This window comes from Patagioenas fasciata, chromosome 4 (assembly GCF_037038585.1).
Source record: "Patagioenas fasciata isolate bPatFas1 chromosome 4, bPatFas1.hap1, whole genome shotgun sequence".
Taxonomy (NCBI): domain Eukaryota; kingdom Metazoa; phylum Chordata; class Aves; order Columbiformes; family Columbidae; genus Patagioenas; species Patagioenas fasciata.
The window spans coordinates 51,693,630-51,699,447 of NC_092523.1; positions in this window are offsets into that span (position 1 = coordinate 51,693,630).

Genomic DNA, 5,818 nt, shown 5'->3' on the forward strand with positions numbered 1-5,818 from the left:
TGATTGGAAAACGGTTAAGCAATTGCAAAGTGCAGTTATGCAATATGGTATGGATAATAAGCATGTGATGCAGCTAATCAATTCATTTTTCAAGGGGCAAGTACTAACTCAAACAGATATTAGGGCATTGATGGAGTTTTTGCTTCCTCCAACGGGGTATTTGCTGTTCTTGGACAAGTGGCAGGGGAAAGTGGAATTGGCAGTATTAGAAAATGTTCGTTTACCAGCTGATGATCCGTTGCGGTTAGTTAGCATGGACCAGTTACTGGGTCGTGGGCAATATGCGGATGGTGCTACTCAGGCAGCACTTCATCCAAGGATTTTGCAGCAAACGCAAGGGCTTGCCTTGGCAGCAGTGAAAGAATTGCCAAATATAGGTAACCCTGTGCCACCCTATTCTACAATAAAGCAGGATCCTGGGGAACCATATATGAAGTTTGTAGATCGTTTGAAAGAAGCTATAGATGCCTCTCCTAACTTGACTCCAGAGGCAAAAGCTGCTGTGGGGAAAGATTTGGCTATGATGAATGCAAACACCCAATGCCAACAGATATTAGCCGGTTTGGGAAAAAGTGCTTCTTTAGCAGAGATGGTGGAAGCTTGCACACGGGTACCAATTATGCAACAGGAGGTAGAAAAAGCAAAAATACATGCTCAAGCCCACGCTGCGGCCTTGGCTGCAGCACTTAAGCCTGCAATGAAAGGTCGAAGCCCTTCTTCTCGCGGCCTAGCATGTTTTACTTGTGGACAAACAGGACATATTAGAAGAAATTGCCCTCAGTATACTCAGAGAGGGGGACCTAGTAACGGCACTAGTCAGTCACCAGCCCCTCTCAATAATTTGCGCTTTGATGGCACGTGCAGTCGGTGTGATAAGTATGGACACCGAGTAGTGGAGTGTCGATCAAGATTTAAAAAAGATGGGACACCGCTGCCGGGAAACGGGAGGACCAGCGCCAGGGGCTGGGGCGCGATGACACCACAATACCAGCCGAGAGGGGGAACAGCCATGGTTGCTTGTCCGAGCTCAGGGCAGCAACCTCAGGAAGCGCAGGCGTCGATCTGGCCGTGGGAACAGATGTCACAATAACAGACCGGTCTGTACATGTAGTTCCATCTACAGTAACAGGGCCCCTAGGGTATGGATTGAGTGCACTTTTAATAGGTCGTTCTTCTGCTTCAAGACAGGGGTTGTTTGTTTTGCCAGGATTAATAGACTCTGATTATGTTGGACCCATAGGTATTATGTTGCAAGTCTTAACACCCCCTGTGACTATTAAACAGGGGACCCGTATAGCACAATTGGTACCTTTTAAAGCATGTGTTCCAAAGGCTTTAAATACAGAAAGAGGTCAGAAAGGTTTTGGTTCTACTGGAGCCCCTGTGGTTGCTTTCACGGAAAAACTGACTTTGGACAAACCATCTAGGGTAGTTTCCATTATTGGGCCTGGCAGTGAGATTAAGAGGAAAAGAATGCTTTTAGATTCAGGCGCAGATGTGACGATTATCCCTCGCACTGACTGGCCTTTGTGTTGGCCTTTAGAAGCAGTAAATACCATGGTAGTGGGGATAGGGGGGGCCACTCCCACCCACATCAGCACACATATGGTTAAGATAAGGGAGGAGGGCGAGGGCTTAGAGGCATGGGTACGACCTTATGTTCTAAACACAACAATTGCATTATTGGGAAGGGATGTGATGTCTCAGTGGGGAATAGTTATGCAGTCACCTTTTTAATAATGGCCATTGCAGCGAGCGACACCCGGCCATGTATGAAGCTGAGTTGGGAAACAAATGATCCTGTCTGGGTGGATCAATGGCCATTACCAAAAGAAAAGCTCGCACATTTAGAGGAGCTGGTTGAAGAGCAACTCAGTCTCGGACATTTGGTCCCTTCCACCAGCCCGTGGAATACACCTGTTTTTACTATCCAGAAGAAATCAGGGAAGTGGCGTTTGTTACAGGACCTCAGGGCAATTAATGCAGTAATGAAAGATATGGGGGCACTACAACCAGGTCTTCCTACCCCAACCATGCTTCCAAAAGATTGGGATATAACTGTCATTGATCTGAAGGATTGTTTTTTCACGATTCCTTTACACCCAGAGGATTGTGAAAAATTTGCCTTTACTGTTCCAGTGCTTAATCATCAAGCTCCCACAAAAAGATATCATTGGGTAGTGCTACCTCAGGGAATGAAAAATTCTCCTACTATTTGCCAATGGTATGTAGATTTGGCTTTAAAATCATTCAGGCAACAACACCCTCAGATGATCATCTATCATTATATGGATGATATCCTTTTGTGCAATAAAGAGAAAATTAGTAAGGACATAATAACTCAGTTGACAAAGCAATTAGGTCAATGGGGTCTGGTTGTGGCACCAGAAAAGGTACAGCAAACCGCACCATGGAAATATTTAGGATATGAACTAACTCAGGCCATGATTAGACCTCAGAAGCTTACTGTGAAAGCAAAGATAGCAACCCTTCACGATGCAATGAAGTTAGTAGGGGACTTACAGTGGATAAGAAATGTTGTGGGTATTACAAATACAGATTTGCAACCGCTGTTTAGTCTCCTCCGTGGGGGACGAGACCCCCAAGAACCACGGTGCCTCACACCAGAAGCACAGAAAGCGCTTGAGCAGATTGCAAGAAAAGTTTCACAGAATACTGCTCAGCGGGTAAGATCAGAATTGCCTGTTACTCTCTATGTCTATAATACCAATAAGGAAGTGGCAGGACTTTTGGCCCAGTGGAGCACGGAAGAAAAGGATCCATTGGTAATATTAGAATGGATATTTTTAAACAGCCAAAAACAAAAAAACATCATTCAGAGGTGGGAAGCCATTGCCCAAGTGATAGTGAAAGGACTAAGCAGATTTCTGACATTGTCTGGACTATATGTTGCTAAAATTGTGATCCCTATTTCCCTCAATTTGTTTGAACAGATCCTTCTCAAACATGACGATCTTGCCTCAGCTCTTGCCCGGATTCCGGTGCAGGTGGACAATCATTATCCACCACATCCTATATTTAAGACCAACCTCCCCTTAGAGCCTATGTCAATTGTTAGTGAGCATCCACTAGATGCTATAACCATTTTCACAGATGCGAGTAGTCGCTCATGCAAAGGAGGCTTTGTATGGTTTGAGAATGGTCAGTGGCATTCACAGATTGTCATAGCTGAAGGATCGGTTCAAATTTTAGAATTGCGAGCGGTGACAGCAGCATTGCAAAAATGGCATAACTCTCCAGTTAATCTGGTAACAGATTCTCTTTATGTTGTGGGAATTGTACAAAGAATACATAGAGCGCTTTTGCAGCGAGTTTCCAATTCCTTGTTGTTTGAAGCATTGTTAGATTTGTGGAACGTATTAGATTATAGGACAGCACCAGTATTTATCATGCATATAAAAAGCCATACTAACATACCAGGTGGTCTAGTAGAGGGAAACAGCATCATAGACAAACTTGTGGCAGTAGCAGATATATCCCCTTTTGAACAAGCCAGACAAGCTCACGAATTCTTTCATCAATCCTCAGCAGCACTCCGAAAGCAGTTTACAATTACAAAGGAACAAGCTCGAGCCATTATTGCAGCTTGTCCTGATTGTGCCCGCATAGTACCTCTCCAACAAAAGGGAGTAAATCCTCGGGGCTTGCAGCCAGGTCAGTTATGGCAAACTGATATTACTGAATTTGCACCATTTGGCAGACAAAAGTACATTCATGTGTCCATAGATACCTGTTCAGGACTGCTGTGGGCTACAGCCTTGACCTCAGCAAATGCAAAGGCAGTAAAACGTCATTTACTACAAGCTTTTGCTGTCATGGGTGTCCCTACACAAATCAAAACAGATAATGGTCCTGCATACCACTCTGACAGACTTGCAGTCTTCCTCACCCAGTGGAAGGTACAACACCTGTTTGGAATCCCTTATAATTCTACTGGCCAAGCAATTATTGAGCGTGCACACCGTACATTAAAAAATCTTTTGTCTGTTTTGAAAAAACAAGGGGGAATTGGTGTGAGCCCAGAAGAGGTATTGATGAAGGCATTGTATGTGCTGAACTGGCTTAATCCTAAAAGTGAAACTGAAATGGAACCGGTTGTTATGCACCAAATCAAAAATGTCAAAGATTTTTCCGAAAATGTGCCTAAGGTTAGTGTGTTTAATCCGACAACACAACAATGGGAAGGTCCTATGTCACTAATAACCTGGGGAAGGGGATATGCTTGTGTTTCTACAGGTAACCACAAAAATTCATGGATCCCAGCAAAGTGGGTGAGACCTTGGCTAGCTAACAGAGAAGAAACCTATTGCAGTGATGACAACCCTTAACCTCAGACATGTTATCGCTTTAAGCAACGAATGTAGCCAATGTTGAGAATACCACTTTGTAAAACAGAGCAGCAATTAATCTTTTGTTATTGGACATGTTCACAGTTATGAAGAGTTTGATTGTATGTGTTGTTTGAACTTAAAAGTTAAAAAGATAGAAGATTTGCAGAACAAGAAAATAACAGAAGATATTGGGTTTTTTGGGGTGAATGCCTTGTTTGGTTAAAAGGAATATTGAAAACAGGTTTGTTCTTGTTAATTGTAATTGTATTAGCCTTAATGTTCTTACCCTGTATTTCACACTGTATTTAAAGCATGATATGGCGTATAGTTAATATTAAATAAAAGAGGGGGAGATGTAGTGGCAGAGCCCCCCCCCGCCCCAGGGGGATGGGGTTGTCGCCAGCCTGGCTGAGAGGTGAAGCCAGAGACAAAAGAGACTAAAGGAGCACCATTAGAAAGTAATAATGAGTGAGCAATCGCCGGACACATGCGTGCAGAGCGCGTGGACAGTACATGCAGCCTATCATGTTATTGTATAACACGAGTTAGGCGCGTGGACAGGGCAGCTTTGCTATAAAGCTAGCCCGGTCCGACAATAAAGCGAACTCTGTGAACATCATATTGGTGTGTCAGGTTCCGTGGCTCGCATGGATAAAGCAACACGGGGGGACTGCTCTCAGCTACCTCTGAAATAGTATTTGTAGTATTTTTCATTGGGAACGGACATTAATTGTGAGACTCTCAGAGTTGAACTTTCTGTAGCAATTGGATCAAGGAATTACCGGATGGCCAAAGTAACATTGGAAATAAATCTACCTATGGCTGTTTATAACTAGCAAGGATTAATCAGCTTTGCAGTGTGGATATGGGAAGACTTCTCATTGTGAAAGAGCTAAAGCCTTTAAAGAAATTGTCAGAGAGATGACAGTAAAATATTTGCCTTGGTGAAATGAGAGGTGAAATTCCCCTCAGTTTCACAGAACCATGATTTTGGCCTTCCCCTTGGTGCTTAGAAAGAAGATGGGATGACCAGACTTGGTGTCTGGATGCTTGGCACCAGTGTGTGGTAAAAAGCATCCTTTTAAATTCTGTTTTTGGGCTATCTTTTGCTGATGATGGAAGTTAATGTGGAGACTGTGGGGTTCTGTTCTCAAGCAGTCACTTGAGTTCCTTGTTGAGTTCTTCAGGAACGTTTTAAAGCAAAACCTGCACGCCCGTGTGGTGACTGTAAATATTTGGCAGCGTTTAGAAACACGAGGGACTGATCTACCGTTTGCCATGCAGCAAGAACTGCACCCCCCCACTCCGCCCAGGGCAGAAAAGCGGCTTTGAGAACGGGAAGGGGTGGGGAAGCAGTCTGCCCTGGCGCGACAACAACGTCCGGTAGGGCGCGTGCGCAAAGAGACCTCTTCCATTGGCGCGCGGTGGGCACCGACCAATGGGGGGTGGGGGGAAGGAGGTGTGGC